Here is a 20156-nt window from a genome sequence, read left to right on the forward strand (position 1 = left end):
AAATTCTTCTCTTTCACTAAAGCCATATGGAATGTTAAGGAATATATAACTTCAACTAAGCAACAGATCATTAACATTTATTTAGTTCATATTTCATAGTAGTTATTTAACAGCGGTAACAGAAATTTTTTACTTACCTCTGCGTGTATACTGGACCATCGAGGAATTTCTGTTCTGCTTTTGGAGAGGAAAGTCCTTCCGTCTGGATCAACGCTTCAATAATGGCCTTTCAGAAAACACGCTATTAGAACCACAAACAAAAATGTTTTCATTCAGTAGACCAGCTTCGTCAGCCATTCTAATTGAACAAACAAACAAATACCTCTGGCATGAGAACATCCCAGGTAAATTTGACTTTGGTTTCTGAAGTAGACTGTTTAGGTAGCCAAACACAAGGTCAACGGCTCCTTCATCCTCTATGTAGGACATTACCAGGTCACCTTTTGGATTTCTATAGTTTTCCAGCCACTTAGAGGGTCTTCGTCCAGTCATGATGGCCTGAAACGAGACATAGGCACAGTTAGTTTTTTTATCAGAGCTGTACAAATCACTTCTTACAGCTGTGTACTTTATTAACTAGCTGAACACCACCCGTCTATGCTTATTACTTGCACTCTATGCTTTGTTAACATGACATATGTGATGCTATTTACAAACACCAGACCTGGTCTACCTACATTTACATTTACAGTATTTAGCAGACGCTCTTATCCAGAGCGACTTACAAGAAGTGCTTTGTCAATCTACAGAAAGTATCTTTGCTAGTTATCAATAGCTTAGAGAAAAAGACAGTCCTGAGCTCAGATACTGCTAGAAACAAATATGTCACTGCAGACACCAAGAGAAAAAGAACCAGAGTTGAACGCAGAACTCTGTGCCATTCAATGCAATACAATAACAATAAGATACAATACAATAAAATACAATACAGAGTGCAGGACAATAAAATAAGTGCAGCTTATAATTCAATGCTCATTTAAGTGCTGTGTAAAGAGATGAGTCTTCAGTCTACGTTTGAAGACAGCAAGAGACTCTGCTGTTCGGACAGCCAGTGGGAGTTCATTCCACCACCTGGGTGCCAGTACAGAGAACATTCTCCACGCTTGTCTTCCATGCACCTTGAAGGATGGCGGGTCATGCCGAGCTGTAGTCGAAGCTCGAAGGTCTCGTGGTACAGTTCGAGATTTCACCATTGCCATCAAGTAGGTAGGGGCTGGTCCATTTTTGGCTTTACAGACTCAACAGACTACACCTAAACATACTGTATTCTCTCATTAATATGCACCTAATCGCAATTGTTAGATTACATATTGATTACAGTTTGCTCAATACAGTAACTTAGTTTGCATGTAAAATTACTTCTCTGCCTTCATGAACATGCTTGCACTTGTACATGCACATATTCATATTCATTGTATTGTATTTATTCTCTATTGTCTGTGCACCTTGTCTTGTGCTTTGTCTATTATCCTTGCACTTTTGTCCCACGTCCGTTATCCATCACTGCAACGGAAGTTTTAGCCTGACAGCGTTTAGTTGTACAGTACAAACGTGTATTAGGACAATGACAATAAAGGTGAATTGAATACTTGTGATCAAATTTGACTTGATTGACTGACAGTCTGATTAGTGACTTGTGACTCAGGCAAGTTTGAGTCGAGTCACAAGTCACGCAAAATACAAGTGTGAGTGTGACTAGAGCATGAGGCCCATCTCTGCTTTTTACTAGGCCTCATGTTTCAATGCCAACACATCTCTTTAGATGGATTAAAAAACACCGCATTTATAGCAGTGATAATGGGTTTCATGCTTACATCCCAAGTTGCAGCAGTAAATAACTTTATCTACATAGGAAATAGGAAAAAAAAACAGTCAATACTAAATAAAACCTAGAAAAATGTTGGTGAAACATAAATTAAAAGTTTGGATGTTGTCTTTTGACAATTGTTTGCCCAGAAACTCCTATGGTTTTAACAACAAACATAAACAGTAATGAGTGCATTTAAGTGAGTATGTAGTCAAAAAGAACATGAACTCACCTCTGTATGAAACCGCATGCTTTTGCTGGTCTTGAAGATGGGCAGCTGCACGGAACATAGACTTTTATTTGCCGGCCACTCACCCTGATCTCTAATGCTTCTGCGTAACTAGAAATAATATACACGGTCATATTAGAGTATTATGTTCTTGTTTCAACACTCATTATCCATTTTATCAGCTCCACGTACCTTACAAGAGCACTCTGCAGCTCCACAATTACAGACTGTAGTCCATCTGTTTCTCTGCATACTTTTCCACCCCATTCTTTAGTGGTCAGGACCCCCACAGAGCAGGTGGTGGATCATTCTCAGCACTGCAGGAAGACGTGGTGGTGGTGTGTTAGTGTGTGTTGTGCTGGTGCAAGTGGATCAAATCACAGCAGTGTTTTTAAAAGTTTTGTAAAAGTTTTTAAACACTCTGTCCACACTATTAACACACTATCAACACACTGACCATGTTGGTCCACCTTGTCGATGTAAAGTCAGAGACGATAGCTCATCTGCTGCTGCATAGTTTGTGCTCCAGCAGCATTGCTGTGTCTAATCCACTCGGACCAGAACAACACACACTGTCAGTGTTACTCGAGTGCTGAGATTGATCAACACCAAATAGTACCTGCTCTGTGAGGGTCCATGGGGGTCCTGACCACTGAAGAACAGGGGAAAAAGGGGCTAACAAAGTATCAGAGAAACAGATGGACTACAGTCTGTAACTGTAGAACTACAAAGTGCAGCTATACAGTAAGTGGAGCTGATAAAAAGGACAATGAGCGTAGAAACAATGATCATAATATTCTGATATGACTATATATTAAAATACAACACCCATAACACTGAGACCGCCTGCCTAATGTTGTGTAGGTACCCCTGGTGCGGTCATAACAGCTCTAACCCATCAAGGCTTGTGTCTTGACACCTTTCTATCATAGCCAGCATGAACTTTTACAGCAATTTATGCTACAGTGGCTTTTCTGCAGGATCAAACTGACTGTTCACATATGGCCTAATATACCCAACAGCAGCGTTGGACTGTAGGGAGGAGATGCAGTCATTATGTTGTGTTTGGTTATAAACACTATCGCCTCACTCACCGTGTATATCTAGAGTTAAACATTGAAACAACAAACATATTCGATTCAATTCAATTCCATTCAATTCAACTTTATTGTCATTATACAATACAGGGTAGTACAGTATAACGAAACACTATGGGGCTACTTTTCCAGTGCAGTAATAAATGATGCATAGTAAACTGTGCAAAGACAAAAGACAGTAAAAGACAGACAAAATGTGCATGGCTAGTAGGTACAGGTGTCGAACGTAGACAAGATGTGCGTAGACAAGTGTTACAGGTGCACTGGACATATAGACAGTTAGTGCATAGTCAGATATTCAAGTGTATCAGGTATAGAGACAGAAATGTGCTGGTGAACTGCAGTATAGTACAGTAAATGCAGAAGTACTATTGGTAAAAAAAGAGATGGAAACAGTGATCTGTATATAAAATGTACAGTGCAGGTACAGAGTAGCAGCATAATGTTCAGGTAACATCTTAAATAAACAGTAACAGTATAAATATATAAATATACTAGAAATAAGGCTAGCCAGAGATGAAGTGCTATCTATATAGCTGGCTATCTCAATCGGAAATACTGAACTGTTACTTATTAGCTACATACATCTTACTTACCGACATGATTTCACAGAACTGACTTCACGGAACTAAAATCACTTCCACCCCAGGTTCCAAAGGGGAAAAGAACCTGTGCCAAACCTGTGGGTGTTAAACTAACCTAATAACGTCTAGATTGGCTAATGCAGAAAATGACAGACAGCTCGTTCTAATCTGCGGGTGGCCAATGCAAACTGTGTTTCACAGCCAAGAATAGTTAATTAATTGGTTGATGCAAAAATTGATTGACAGACCCTAGTTCCCTCCCCTTTAGGGCTCCAGTCTGCAGCATTACCCTTCTCACTCAGCCTGCCTGAAAACAGGTGTACTCAGCCACACTTGTGTGTACACGTTGCCAGCCCCTGTAGCAATAATTCATTTGTCGTAGAAATACTTTTTGGCAGAAGGTACAGTCCGTATTAAAGCACATTCAATATGAAACTCTTTCATTTATTTTGCTTGTTTATTTTGTATTAACCGTATTGTATTAAATATTTTGTTCCACACCAGGAACACCCCCTTAACTTTCATTGGATGATATGTCTGGAGAATGGCTTCTCTCATGGATGGATATGACTCAATGATGAAAATACACCAGTATTCATAAAAACGTTACGCATTCTAAATCAATACTAGAGTCTCAATAAGACTCTTTCTAGAGCAAGTCAAAAGCTTTTCGGCAACACCAAGTATTCTTTTTCACTACAGAGTTCAGAGGAACTCATATGCTGGAGAAGGAGCAGAACGTTTTTACAATATTTTGTCTTTGTGGACAAATTTGAGGTAAGTATTTTATTTACAGTTCTGTAGCCATCTGTTTCATATTTACATAGCAGCTAAGGTTAGTTAACTAGGTTAACGTTACTGGGTGAGTCGAGTATCACAGTATCACCCAGTATAAATATCACCCAGTATAAATATCACTGCGGGGACAATGAAGTATCCATTTATGTACATCCAATCAGAGCCCGTTTATATTGGGCAACTGGTTTTATAGCTTAAATTCACTGTAAATAATTATGACTGAAATCCTAAATGTAGCTAATTATAAAATGTTACTCAGCTAATGTTAACTGTCATTAGCCGCAGCTACCGTTGAGAGGTTAAGCAGTGTTGCTGTATCCATGGTAACGCCGTTAGGCCAACTGCCAAAATGTAGTTTAAGTAAATGTGAGCGGGATAAATAGCACAGCCACATTTTTAACAGTAGCTAAAGAAAATATTACTCAAAATCCCGGTTATTATTTACATGCACCTTTTATGCCTGGGTGTTATGCGCAGGCTGCTCTTGTTGTGGCTTCGGAGCCCCTTGTACTGCAGATTGCATGCCTGTGCTGTTGACAGCCTTTCAAACAGCCTTGATCAAACACGGAAAAGTGTTCCAATGGAATTCTCCCGATGACCAAGGACTATAAGAGAATTGGACAGATGGAAAGCTACTGAGTTCCGGCAGATTTTGTTTTACACTGGGCCTGTTCTTTTAAACAACACCCTAAATATAACCCTAAAATTTTCTTTTCCTTTTTGTAGGGGTGTTCATTTTATACAGCAAGAAGCTACTCAGAGACTATCTTGAGTATAGAAATGATATTTTGCTTTTATTTGTGAAACACTACCAAGAGCTCTATGGGGAAAAATCCATGTCCTACAACATACACAACCTTGTTCACTTGGCACAAGACGTCAAAACACATGGCACACTTGACAATTTCAGTGCATTTAAATTTGAATCTTTCCTTCATCAGATGAAGAAGCTAATTAGAAAACCTGGCTGCCCACTCAGTCAAGTTGTCAGAAGACTGTCAGACAGGCCCAAACAACTGAATCGAAACTGGAAAAAAAACGGGATTATATAAATATCATGTCTGTGGACCTCTTCCCCAGTCTATCCAAGCAGCTAACCAGTACCGTGAACTGACAACACAGAGTTTCTCTCTAAAATTAGATGAAGCCAACAGTTTTATTTACATCAATAACAAAGTCGCCAGAGTGAGAAAGATTTTTCACACAGAAATGAGATTTACATTGCATACGCCTGTTTTCTCCAACAAGAATCATTCTTTGAATACCCAGTTTCTCCAGCCACACTTGGCATCTACTTAATAGACAAGCTCTCAGAGGCCACTGCATTTTGCACATTTTCAGAAGTTCAACAGAAAGTATTTGTTGTGCAAACAGGAACAGGAAATTTGTTTCTATTCCCCTTCTGCATAAAAATTAATGAGAATTTTATAAAAGCATTCGCTCTCTTTTTACCCCAGGCATCTTTATTCATTTTTCTTCTTCATTATGATTTCAATCAGAGTTTATTTTGATGACACACTATGAGTGTCATGGTGGATCCTTATATGCTAGGAACGTACCTACTGCTTGAATTTTTGGACGAGGGAACCACGAGCCCAGTGGCAGCAGAGTGGTAAGTGAGGACATGTCATGGTGTCCTCCATATACGGATAAAAGCAAACTTCTGAAAAGTATTCGAGCCAATGAGGTCCCAGATGTCAACAGAGGGCGGACACAGGACCAAGCTCGGATCCCTTATGGTTCATGTAGTCCAAAATGTATATAAGTATATAAGAAGATAAACCTTTATAAAAGCAACATGATGTCTTGCAAACACCAAAATACAAACAAATATACAACCCCGTTTCCAAAAAAGTTGTGACACTGTGAAAATTATAAATAAAAACCAAATGCAATGATCTGCAAATTATTTAAACCCTATATTTCATTGAAAATGCTTCAAAGACAACATATTAGACATTAAAACTGAGAAAATGTATTGTATTTGAAAATAATTATGCACATTTTGAATTTGATCCCAGCTACACATTACAAAAAAGTTGGGATGGGCCAACAAAAAAATTGTGTAATGCTGAAAAAACACATGTGGTGGTTCACAGGTCAATAACATGATTGGATCTCTGAGTCTTTCAAAAGTAAAGATGAGGAGGGCTTCACCACTCTGTGAAAGACTGCACAGACAAATAGTGCAACAATTGAAGAATAATGTTTCTCAACGTAAAATAGCAAATAACTTTTGCTTTTCATCGTCTACGGTACAAAATATCAATAAAAGACTCAGAGAATTTGAAGAAAAATCATTACACAAGGCCAAAAACCAGTATTGGCTGGCTGTGATTTTCAGGCCCTCAGGCAGCACCGCATTAAGAACAGACATGATTCTTAGTTAGTTATTAGTGGAAATCACTGCATGTTTGAAAAACACTGTTTTTGAGAATTGTTTGGCACTGCATCCACAAATGCTAATAAAAACTAAAAACGGCAAAGAAGAAAGCATATATAACTAGAAAGGGCGTGAAAAAGCCAATTAATTTAGTTAAAATGTTAAACTATGAACTTCATTAAATGATGTTGCCTGATGACCTGGTGGCTGTAGACCGTGATAAAACTGTTTAAATATAACTATAAAGGTTTAAAGCTGTAGATAAAGGTTAAACCGATGTAGTCTGGTGGCCGTAGACTGTGTTAAAGCTGTTTAAATATAACTATAAAGGTTTAAAGCTGTAGATAAAGGTTAAACCGATGTAGTCTGGTGGCCGTACACTGTTTTAAAGTTGTTTAATTATAACTATAAAGACAGTGTGGTGGCCATGAAATCTGTGAGTGATATGGGGCAGTAATTTCGCCTTTTTCCCCCGGAATAATCTTTGTATGTAACTCTATAATTATTAAGTGACATCAAATGGTTTCTAATCCCTATTGGCAACAATATGGATAGTGTTTGTCTAGAACATCCTTCTTGTCTTCTGTTTGGGTCTTCACGCTTCTTAAATGGCTTCTTCACCATCATTCTGATTCTCAGTTGTTTCTATACCTTAGTTGAGCACCACGCGTCTCCAAGACACCAAAAACAGACCTGTACCGCTCCAATACGTCACTCTGCAATGTGCACGATCGCATATTGAAGCTGCTTTGTGGCAAGAGGCGGCTCTAACCAACATTGCGCTGGGTGAAAGAAGGGCGATCACTCATCTGCAGGTTCAGAGATGTGGAAAGCTAAGTTTACATTTTAATTTACAATTTTACAATTAATTTACAATTTTTTATGTATATATATACACGTGTATATATATATATGTATATATATATAAAGAGCATAATATATGCTGAGTAGGTAAGCACTCTGATCTGGAAGGAACACCTTAAACACATGTACTGCACACAAGGTTTCGATATGGAGAAATCCTCAGAAAATGATAAATAATAAAATATAAGTAAGGTATAATATAAATCAATACCAACGAATGAGACCTAAGGTAAATTTTTAGACAAAAACATTATTTTCTAATGTGTAATTATTTTTCTAATATGTAAACTGTTTTAGGGGCAATACTAAATTTGAATTTTAACATTGTTAAATGTCCACCAGCAGATGGCAGTATAAAGCTGTGCTGTGTCTCGTCTGATGTAATATGGAAAAAGAAGAAAGCAGCTGGAAGAGCGTCATTGCGCCACTGCGTTCTGAGGTAAGTTAGGACCTGTTGCTCTGATAAATGACGGCTTTAAACTACATTTTACTGAACACACGAACATAAGTCATTTCAGGTGGTGTCTGGGACATAATTCGGTCTATTTTGATATCATTTGTAGCTTTGCTAGTGGTGCAGTTCGTTATAAAACTGCTTAACCTTCGTTAGCTAGCTGCTAAGCTAACAGGCTAACCGAGAGGCTGCTAGCTAGCGTTAGCTCGCCGACTAACTACCGACTGTAGTTTCTGCCGGTTTTTCTACAGAAGCTGCACGAAGCGACCAACTTGTTAAAGTTTAAAGCTACACTGAGAGCTTTAGTTTGTCTTGTTTTACTTTGTAACCACATTCATTGTAGCCTGTACACATTATAACGTTATCTAACATTAGCATACTTTAGCCCTCACTTTACCTCACACAATAGCTAACCTTAGCTAAGTTAATGTGAGGGCGAGGGCTAATGTAGTGAACAGTCCTGCTGCTGGTGAATATAACAGCCCTCGCTTTACCTCGCATACTAGCTAACCTTAGCTGGGTTAATGAGAGAGTTCCAACAGACTCTAAAGCCCTGTTAATTGTGGGGAGTTATATGCACCAGCATTAGGACTGTTCATTACATTAGCACAAAATGTGAGATTAAATGTTCTATATGTGTTTCATGTATTGTTCTGCCTGTGTTTCTGTGTATTTAACAGATTTTGTCATTGCTTAACCTGTGTAAGTAAGACATGTTGTCTTGGTCAAATCACCATGTTAGTGTGTCCTTAGCCCCCAGACACAGTGGTGGTGACAGGAACCAGAAGTTGGGATGAGTACAATGCAAATACAGTCATTTTACAGCTATTTTACATTTTGTAAATGACAGTAAACCTGCTTGTGCCTTCTGAGTTTACACAATGTTGATGGTAAAATAGTGGTAAATCTGAAATAATACGTTTTCTTTGGGGACTGTTTTGCCTCACAACACCCTGCATATATTCTGCTTCTGGTTCCTGTCACCACGACTGTTAACAGTTCAGACTCGGTATGTTGGTCTAGAATGGATCTCGCACCAAACCACTCTGACTCTGTTTACACCTCAATGTGCCTGGTCCAGCTCATGAAGGGCTCCATGAAAATGAAATCTGTATTGAAGGAATATTTATTGTCTCCATGAGCAGGATTAAAAACACATGGTCTTAGACAAGTCATTAAATGTACTGTTTTTGTTGTCTGCTTATCTTTGTCGGAGAGCTATGATACTATTTAGTTTTTCTTCTGAAAATGTGTCTTAGACAGCTCACTCTGTTCTTGCATAAAACACAAATGCATACAAAATTAATGATTTTTGTGGTGCTCAAATCAAATTGTTCTTCATTTACAATAACTTGCACACAGTGACATGTAAGTATATTTGTACACCGTGCTCTTCTGTATTTACTTATATTTAATCGTTTTTGATTTGTGTTTTTCTTTACAGGACGTCTTTAAAACAGACATTGCTATTCTGTGTAAGTTGTGAATATTTTTTGCTTATTAGTCTAACAAAGTTCCTCTTTAATCACAAAACACAAGCATCTCTACATGTATAGACAAAAGCAAGTCATCATGTTATGCATGTGTGATGTTTTAATAAGCTTTATCAAGAGGGAGTGCTCCAGTGTTTTAGAAAGCAAGCTTAGTTTGTTTTGGACAGAATGTTACATAAGCTTTTATGGTTGTCTTCGTTCTGTTTCTGTGGCTTCTGTTTTCATAGGAGATCTTCATTCACAGTAAGTGTTTAAAATTTCTATCAGATGATTCATTGAGGTACTAGGCAAGCCTACCACACATAGCAAGCTACACTGTGCATTTCAACAGTGAACAGCTCAAAAACCAAAAAACCTTTCCAGACACATCACCAACGGCAATGCATACCGAAGTTACTGATTTGTGTAGAATCAAAACTACGTTCTTCCTTTTTACAGTAATGCTTGTATCATATGATTTGATTATGGAGATTAAACTTGATTCTCTCAATTCAAAGCTGAAAACTCTCAAAGTTTTCCGTTTTCATCATATGTTGGTGATAAACAGTCATCAGTTGTTCCTGTGCAGCAACATACATAGTTCTCTGCTCATTAGATGTACTGTTTATCCTTAATTGTCGTCTCATGTATTTCTGTGTATTTGTCTTTACAGACCTTCTTCACAGACAGTGCTGCCCTGTGTAAGTGTTATCCTTTTCTGGCAGTCATGATTGTAAACTGTCGCATAAAAGTTAGTAATACATTCTAAAAGTTACTGTTACTCCACATTCCCAAAACCTCTCATATGTATGTATGTACACTGCTCAAAAAAAAGACAGGGAACACTCAAATAACACATCCTAGATCTGAATGAATGAAATATTCACATTGAATACTTTGTTCTGTACAAAGTTGAATGTGCTGACAACAAAATCACACAAAAATCATTAATGGAAATCAAACCTATTAACCAATGGAGGCCTGGCTTTGGAGTCACACACAAAATTAAAGTGGAAAAAAAACACTACAGGCTGATCCAACTTTGATGTAATGTCCTTAAAACAAGTCAAAATGAGGCGCAGTATTGTGTGTGGCCTCCACGTGCCTGTATGACCTCCCTACAACACCTGGGCATGCTCCTGATGAGGTGGCCTTCTTGCCACAGCTTGCATTGATGTGCCATCCTGGATGAGCTGCACTACCTGAACCACTTGTGTGGGTTGTAGAGTCCGTCTCATGCTACCACGAGTGTGAAAGCACCACCAACATTCAAAAGTGACCAAAACATCAGCCAGAAAGCATAGGTGCTGAGAAGTGGTCTGTGGTCCCCACCTGCAGAACCACTCCTTTATTGAGTGTGTCTTGCTAATTGCCAATAATTTCCACTTGTTGTCTATTCCATTTGCACAACAGCATGTGAAATTGATTGTCAATCAGTGTTGCTTCCTAAGTGGACAGTTTGATTTCATAGAAGTTTGATTTACTTGGAGTTATATTGTGTTGTTTAAGTGTTCCCTTTGTTTTTGAGCAGTGTGTGTGTGTGTGTGTGTGTGTGTGTGTGTGTGTGTGTGCGTGCATGCATGCTACTGTGTTATGTATGTGGAATGTTACATATCTTTTAATGCCATCAATCCAGTGGCGGTAAATGATTTGCTAGAAAGCCAGCTTTCTTTAACTTTAGACCATTTTTGTATGTTTTTTCCTTCTCCCGAATCATGAAACTTTGTTTTTACAGGCATTCTTCTTCACAAGCCTCGCTCCTCTCTGTAAGTTGGGAACATTTTTCTTAAAGAGGAATTGCACTGATTTTTCTAATTTTTCTACGCTATGTAAGTATATTAATACGTGTCCAAGGTTTTACTGCAAAACTATTTTTTTATTTTCAGAATAGGTTATTAGATAAGTATATTCTGTAATGACATCTTAGAGTACTTATCTGACCTGTCACAGGGTGTGTGTGTGTGTGTGTGGGGCATTTGACATCAAACCGTTCTGAAGGACTGTTAATGTCTTAGTGACATAACTATATAGAAAATTTGAAAAATCGGAGGAATTCTCCTTTGTCTAATAGTGCAGTACTAAAACATACACTTGAATGTCTTTTGTGAGCATTGTTATAGACTGACTTTTTTGTTGTTGTTGTTGTTGTTTTTCTGGCTATTACAGGCATCTTCATAGTTGCCTGAGAGGGCACAGGGCATTGATTTAAGCTGGCCAGCTTACTTGGTGAGTTTCCAGTTCCTAAGATTGCCTTATTAGTTTATTATACACAGTGCAGCACTGATATGGCACCTACTTGCTTCACTTATTCATAAGACTTTAGATTGCTTGTACAGTTGTTTGCAAATGTTTGGGCACCCCTGATCTAAATGTTTTCTTGGAAAGAGTTAATAGATTCTAGTTTAACATATCAGGGGAAAAAATGAAAGATACAATATTAAATGTGCTGGAACTTTTGCACAGGCTACATTCAGTAAAAACAGACTTAAAGAGCAGTTCTTTTTTAATTTCTGCATGATCAAACCACTCTGAATGATGTCCTAATTTACTTATAAAGGCATTTTGACAAATAACTGGAATTCCTCTTTATAGTAGTGCAGTAGTAGTTATCAGCTTTGCAGATGACATGGTAATCTGTGGTGAGAGTAGAGAGCAGGTGGAAGAGAATCTGGAGAGGAGAGGAATGAAGGTCAGTAGAGACAAGACAGAATACATGTGTGTGTGAATGAGAAGGAGGCAGGTGGAAAGGTGAAGATGACTTCAAATATCTTGGGTCAACCATCCAGAGCAATGGACAGTGCAGAAAAGAGGTGAAGAAGAGGGTGCAGGCAGGATGGGGTGGGTGGAGACGGGTGTCAGGGCTGATGTGTGACAGAAGAATAGCAGCAAGAGTGAAAGGGAAGGTTTACAAGACAGCAGTGCGTCCTGCTATTATGTATGGTTTGGAGACTGTGGCTCTGTCTAAAAGACAGGAGGCTGAGCTGGAGGTGGCGGAGATGAAGATGCTGTGATTTTCGTTGGGAGTGACAAGGATGGACAAGATTAGAAATGAGCAGATCAGAGGGACAGTGAAGGTGGAGCAGTTTGGAGATAAAGCCAGAGAGGCCAGGTTGAGATGGTTTGGACATGTGTTGAGGAGGAATGGTGGATATATTGGTCAAAGAATGTTGGAGATGGAGCTGCCGGGCAGAAGGAGAAGAGGTAGACCTCAGAGAAGGTTTCTAGATGTAGTGAAGGTGGACATGGAGATGGTTGGTGTAAAAGTAGAGGAGGCAGTGGATAGGGCAAGATGGAGGCAGATGATCCGCTGTGGCGACCCATAAAGGGAGCAGCCGAAAGAAGAAGTGCTAAAACATTAGCATCAGAGTTTTTCTTACCATCTGGATTTGTCAAAGTATTTTCTTTGTACATGTTTTTCAGGGCATTATTTTTCTGTGATTATGTATTTATTTGTGTTTGTTGTAGATTGTGTGCAATTCTTTTGTTTTGCTGTTACAGGCTGCCTGCAGGCTACATCCTGTACAGTTGGTCAGCTTCCTTTGTGAGTTGGTAACCAGGTACTGGGATGGTCCTGTAGTCCTTTAGTCTTTGATATACAGTACAGTTCTAACATGGCTTGGATATTGATATGGCACCTACAGCCTTCATTTGTTTAGACTTAAATTGTTCAAACTCAAATTATTGTTTTAGTTGACCTCCACAACTGATTTATCAAAGGTAGCTGAACGTTGTGAAGATGTGAAACATTGATCAGCCCCAATAACAAAGTTGATTTATGTAAATATAATGTCCCCCAAACCAGTGGTTTTCTAAAGGGGCCATGGTTAAAAAAAAGAAAAAAAAAAAAAAGAAGTGAATATCGCGTTGCTTCACAAATGTTTTCATTCCCCAAATCGGTTCCCTCTGAATCTGCCCCCTGCATGTTCCAGTAGCCTTTATATTAGACTTTTGTCTGTTTCTGTACATTTCATGAGCCATTTTAATTAAACATGGGCAATAATAATGAAAGATGTTACTTTGTTAGAAGAGCCCTACATGAATGTAACTTGTCTTTTTTGTTTTCACAGGTGCTGAAGGAACCGAATGGCTCCCTCTCTCCTTTGGTATCCTGTTCTGTTCTTTATCTCCTCTGTCTGCTTGCACCTGCAAGCTTTCTAAAAACGCCCTTCTTGTCCAAAATGATGAACCCTTGCCATTGTCCAAATTGAAGAACCTATACTTGCATAAACACCAAATCCTGTGGGATTCTAACCAGATCTGTTGTACCCTGTATACTGTTTTCCTGTGATTTGTTTCAGGTCAGACGATTATTTAAAGAAGCAGTTTTTCCAGTTGAAGGCCATCACTACAGGGGCCCCAGACCATTTGCAGCTGAAGACACACATTCACATCATTCACTGAAGCTGTAGTTACTGGTCATATCTCATAGCCGTACATTGCAAGAGCAAAACAAACAGCAGCTTCAAGTGTGTATATTTATACATGAACATTTACTGTTGAAGGATTTTAGGCTTGTGCATTTATTTAATTCATTTTGTCATTTTATAGTTTATTCATAGTTTAAGCCAGCTTAAAGCTCTTGAGAAGGTGAAGAATCGTAATACTTGGGATTCAGTCATTTAATTTTTGAATCATATGAATGTTTAACGCTTCTGTTTAATTGAATAATACAGTGTGTACATTGTTTCTGCTTCTGAACATTTCTAAGCATATTAAGTTTAAATTAAAAATGAAAGTTTATTAGAAGCTGTTAGTACTTCTTTCAGCTGCTGACTGTAGGAAGTGTGTCACCTAAGGAGATATAATCACAACACAAGTTCTCCTTTAGTAAGCTGATCATCTTCTGGGTACTGACTTTAGAAGTGGTAAGGACAGGAAACGTATCAGTCCAATCTTAATAGCACAGTCTGCTGTTTAGTGTAACTGCTGGGAACATTGTCTGGCTTTACTGCAGTCTGTATAAGCTTGTGCTGCATTAGTAGCTCTGATCCAGTAACTGCGCAGTGTATACTGTTTGGCCCTCAGGTTTGCCGGTTTCGCTCATTCGTTGTACCGTCTGTGTGAATCTGTTATTTCTCTATAAAGTCCAGTCGTGTTTGTCTGCGCTGTTACAGTAGAAGCTTCACCTCCAGCCCTTTCCTCCTCTAGACCCTGGACAGAGCACTCCGCTGTCTGTCCGGAGCCACATGGTGTTCAGAGATCGGGCGGGCAGGTTCGGGTTTTTTGACCCTCACTGCAGAACTCCCGCCGGTTTAACGGCTGCAGAGCACATGTGTACAGCGGTGATACTCACTTTCGCAAACTTAGAAAGGCTGCTAATTCTGTATCAGGCGTGCCTCGAACTGAATGAAAGTCGGCAATACGATCTCCTTCCCGTGTCCTTTGTGAACAGAGATACGGCCACTCCTGCAGACACGCAAGGCAAACTGTCTTGTGAGATTCAAACAATTGTAGACCCAGGTTCCAGTCTATGATGTGATCTCTGCCAGTCTGTGGAACAACCCATTTACACCAAAAACATGCTAAGAAAAAAGCAATCCATCCAAACAGAGGAGAAAAAGACAGGGATAAAGCGGAAGAACAGAGATGCGAGCGATCTAAAAGATGAAACAGTGAGAGTGAATTATACTGAAAATGTAAATTACAGACTTGCAAATCAAAAGTCAGAAAGAGTGAATTCCATGATAGTTTATTAAAGGGAAAGATGCCTTCCACTGTTAATGTTTTACCCAGACCGAGGAGCGAAGTACAACTGCTCAGTGAAACTGTAAAGACGACTGTGCTACACAGGCCATTATCAGTTCCAGACAATATCCGTGCAGAAAGTTCTTTCTGCTCTACTAAAACTAAAAGAAGTGCATTCTGAGTACAGAGATATTGTGATAAACAACATGGAGCCAGATGAATTATTTGATGACCCTGTACATGACGACGACGATGATGCTCCAGTGGACGCTAAAAGCAACACTGGCAGGGAGGACACACCACAACAGAACCCTGAGAGTCAACAACATGATGAAGGTGAAAGCACAGAACAGCAGGCAGGACTCTCCTTAGACACGTCTTCAACCACCAGACCTCGGTCAGCATTTGTTGTCATATAATGATGGGAGTTTTTTTGCATCGCCCCTGCTGAGAGGAATAATCCAGTAAGCATATTCAAAGTTCCTAAACTGGAAGCAATGGCCTTTCCTGTCCAGTTTCCTACAGGTGAAAACACATTTGATGAACCTCACAGACACACAGCTCTCCCACCCAGCAGATACTTCAATGCCAGGCTGTTTTCTGCTGATAATCGCTTTGCAAGGGACACAAACTACATTTTCTTTGCACAGTTTGTGACTGAAATGCATTTAGCTACTTCAAGCATGTCCATTCAGCTGAGAAAAGCCAAATCCATGACCCGTGATGGATGCAGAATCAACAGCGCACTGTTACAGGATTAACAAGAATTAGATAAACTGGTGAGAAACAATGAGGGAACCAGATTCATGCAGCCCCTGAGAGGAACACCTGCTTACTGGGGAAAAAACCCTAAGAGATCTGTTTGCCATGCTCAGACAGTTGGGAACTCCCACCTTCTTCTGTACATTCAGTGCTGCAGAGATGAGATGGCCCGAGGTAAGCACAGTCATTAGCACAGCAAGGTGAAACTGTGGACTTCTCAGCCTTAGACTGGTCAGAGAAATGTGAGATTCTGCGCAGTAATCCAGTCACAGCCATGCGCATGTTTGAGAAACATGTAGAAGCTCTCATGAACCTCATTCAGTCTCCTGCACAACCCATCGTTGAAGTGATCAACTACTTCTATCGTGTAGAATTTCAACAACGAGGCTCTCCACACATTCACTGTTTATTCTGGGTAAAAGATGCTCCAGAATTTGAAAATGATATGGATCAAGGTGTTTGTACTTCTGACACGATTCTGTGTAGTTCGGTGTCTGTGTTTGGGTCTGGCAGTTTGCACGAGATGTATCTGTCAAATCACAAACACACAGCAGAAACCACTTAAAATCATGCAAAAAGAACAAACACTGCAGGTTTGGATTTCCTAAACCACCTATGGCAAAAACAATCATCACACGGCCCAGACCACCCCCTGACACTGACTCAGATGATGACGGTGGAGAAAAAAATGAAACTGTGACGCACACAAAACCAAAGCTTCAGCCTGTCTGGGATCTGTTGTACGATGCAACTTAGCACTTTGACAGCATTACACAGCTGCTTGAAACAGTCGGTATGGCATACCAGGATTATAAGCAAAGTGTAAAGTCTCTCTCTACATCCAGTCTGATTATAATGGAACGTGAACCAAAAGACTGCTGGGTAAATGGCTACAATCCACTGCTTCTAAGAGCCTGGGATGCCAACATGGACATACAGTTCATCCTGAACCCATACAGCTGCATAATGTACATCCTGTCCTATATTTCAAAAGCTGAGCATGAAATGAGTGACTATCTGAAACGAATGATGAAAGACACATGTCCCAGCTCATCTGAGATTGAAACCACGGAACAGGTCATGCAGGCCTATTCCAAAAACAGAGAGGTCAGTGCTCAAGAGGCCGTTGTTCGTACCTGCAGTCTGAAACTGAAGTCATCATCTCGTGCTGTGATTTTTATACCCACAGACGACAGTGCTGTACGGATGAGTCTGCCTATGAAGTGCTTACAGGACAAAGACCCTGATGATGAGAATGTGTGGATGACTGGATTAGCAGAGAAGTACATGGCCAGGCCAAACACACCAGAGTTTGAGAACATGTGCATGCCTGAATTTGCTAGTGAATATCGAATTGTGTATGCAGGACAAAGAAAGGGTAAAAATGTTTCTGTTTTGCAAAATAACATGGGACACATAAAAAAAAAAAAGCGCACCCGAGGGAAACCTGCCATCATTCGTTTTGCTCGTTTCTCACAACAAAAACACCCAGAAAAATTCTACGAAACTCTGCTGAAACTGTACCTGCCACACCGAAGCAGCGCACAGCTTAAAACTGCTCAGTTCAACACCTATGGATCTTTCTATGCCTTTGCTTCTGTAAAACTGCCAGGAACAGAGACACTTCAGCGTGTTTACACTATTGTAAATGAAAACAGATAAAAGTATGAAAAGCACAGTGAAGCTATTGAACAGGCCATTGAAAATTTTGAACAAAATGGTCCTATTGAAGATGCCTGGACTGACTTGGCACCAGCAAATGAACTGATTCGTTTAGAATGCATGATGGAGCAGGAACCAACAGACCCCACTGATGTAACTGAACAGGATGACATCCCTGATTACGCAGCATTCCAAAGCCACAGTGCTTATGACTGCATTTACCGGCTGTGCCAGTCAGTACATGTAATGTACAGATCATGATCATAGATGAGATTTCCATGGTGTCGAAGCCATTATTTGCATATGTAAACCGGAGACTGTTGGTGACTTCCATCAATTACCACCACTAGGAAAAGCCAAGACGCTGTGTGTGTATGAACTGACAGACATCATGCATCAGAAAGATGATCTTGCCTTTGCTGAGCTGCCGAACAGACTGAGAGTAAAACAGAAACATGAGCCGTTGTCTGATGCTGACAGTAGTATGCTCAAACAGGTCATTAAATCACCTGTTTTGGACTGCACCGCACTCACGAGACCCAGGTAAAATGAAAAATCACCCTGCCAGAGACTAAGTCCCAAAAATTCGCCTAGATGCCTGTTTCAGAGACAAATGCGGAGAGACGATTCAAAAATTTTTTCTAAGTCCCTCTCGGAGACCAAGTTTTTATGGTCTCCCATGGAGCGCCGCTCTCAAGAGACCCAGGTTTTCATCGTCTCCCAGGGAGAACAGCTCTCGGACGCCAAGGTTTTTACGGCCCTGGCGGCCTCACGCTTCGCTGGCTTGAGCCAGTCGTCCCAGGTCGCTGTTTTGGAGTGAAAAAGAGGTCAAATGAAAAATCACCCTGCCAGAGACTAAGTCCCAAAAATTCGCCTAGATGCCTGTTTCAGAGACAAATGCGGAGAGACGATTCAAAAATTTTTTCTAAGTCCCTCTCGGAGACCAAGTTTTTATGGTCTCCCATGGAGCGCCGCTCTCAAGAGACCCAGGTTTTCATCGTCTCCCAGGGAGAACAGCTCTCGGACGCCAAGGTTTTTACGGCCCTGGCGGCCTCACGCTTCGCTGGCTTGAGCCAGTCGTCCCAGGTCGCTGTTTTGGAGTGAAAAAGAGGTCAAATGAAAAATCACCCTGCCAGAGACTAAGTCCCAAAAATTCGCCTAGATGCCTGTTTCAGAGACAAATGCGGAGAGACGATTCAAAAATTTTTTCTAAGTCCCTCTCGGAGACCAAGTTTTTATGGTCTCCCATGGAGCGCCGCTCTCAAGAGACCCAGGTTTTCATCGTCTCCCAGGGAGAACAGCTCTCGGACGCCAAGGTTTTTACGGCCCTGGCGGCCTCACGCTTCGCTGGCTTGAGCCAGTCGTCCCAGGTCGCTGTTTTGGAGTGAAAAAGAGGTCAAATGAAAAATCACCCTGCCAGAGACTAAGTCCCAAAAATTCGCCTAGATGCCTGTTTCAGAGACAAATGCGGAGAGACGATTCAAAAATTTTTTCTAAGTCCCTCTCGGAGACCAAGTTTTTATGGTCTCCCATGGAGCGCCGCTCTCAAGAGACCCAGGTTTTCATCGTCTCCCAGGGAGAACAGCTCTCGGACGCCAAGGTTTTTACGGCCCTGGCGGCCTCACGCTTCGCTGGCTTGAGCCAGTCGTCCCAGGTCGCTGTTTTGGAGTGAAAAAGAGGTCAAATGAAAAATCACCCTGCCAGAGACTAAGTCCCAAAAATTCGCCTAGATGCCTGTTTCAGAGACAAATGCGGAGAGACGATTCAAAAATTTTTTCTAAGTCCCTCTCGGAGACCAAGTTTTTATGGTCTCCCATGGAGCGCCGCTCTCAAGAGACCCAGGTTTTCATCGTCTCCCAGGGAGAACAGCTCTCGGACGCCAAGGTTTTTACGGCCCTGGCGGCCTCACGCTTCGCTGGCTTGAGCCAGTCGTCCCAGGTCGCTGTTTTGGAGTGAAAAAGAGGTCAAATGAAAAATCACCCTGCCAGAGACTAAGTCCCAAAAATTCGCCTAGATGCCTGTTTCAGAGACAAATGCGGAGAGACGATTCAAAAATTTTTTCTAAGTCCCTCTCGGAGACCAAGTTTTTATGGTCTCCCATGGAGCGCCGCTCTCAAGAGACCCAGGTTTTCATCGTCTCCCAGGGAGAACAGCTCTCGGACGCCAAGGTTTTTACGGCCCTGGCGGCCTCACGCTTCGCTGGCTTGAGCCAGTCGTCCCAGGTCGCTGTTTTGGAGTGAAAAAGAGGTCAAATGAAAAATCACCCTGCCAGAGACTAAGTCCCAAAAATTCGCCTAGATGCCTGTTTCAGAGACAAATGCGGAGAGACGATTCAAAAATTTTTTCTAAGTCCCTCTCG

The 20156-nt window shown here is 40.7% G+C and overlaps 1 protein-coding gene and 1 long non-coding RNA gene across 4 annotated transcripts in view; one reads left to right on the plus strand and one right to left on the minus strand.

Moving 5' to 3' along the window:
• LOC119263026 overlaps positions 1 to 20156 on the minus strand; it is a gene marked incomplete at its 5' end in the record, with an annotated part of 159720 nt that overhangs the window by 68051 nt on the left and 71513 nt on the right. The window lies entirely within an intron of this gene.
• On the plus strand, positions 8156 to 14434 carry LOC119263027. 3 transcript variants are annotated; one of them, XR_005130050.1, is made up of 9 exons: positions 8156 to 8201; positions 9661 to 9691; positions 9937 to 9952; positions 10362 to 10389; positions 11424 to 11454; positions 11855 to 11914; positions 13187 to 13245; positions 13756 to 13791; positions 13987 to 14434. It is a non-coding gene; the product is annotated as an uncharacterized LOC119263027 (long non-coding RNA). The 3 variants fall into 3 exon arrangements; XR_005130048.1 differs by having other exon boundaries at positions 13756 to 14434; XR_005130049.1 differs by having other exon boundaries at positions 13187 to 13229; positions 13756 to 14434.

This window comes from Pygocentrus nattereri, unplaced genomic scaffold, assembly GCF_015220715.1.
Source record: "Pygocentrus nattereri isolate fPygNat1 unplaced genomic scaffold, fPygNat1.pri scaffold_74_arrow_ctg1, whole genome shotgun sequence".
Lineage (NCBI taxonomy): Eukaryota > Metazoa > Chordata > Actinopteri > Characiformes > Serrasalmidae > Pygocentrus > Pygocentrus nattereri.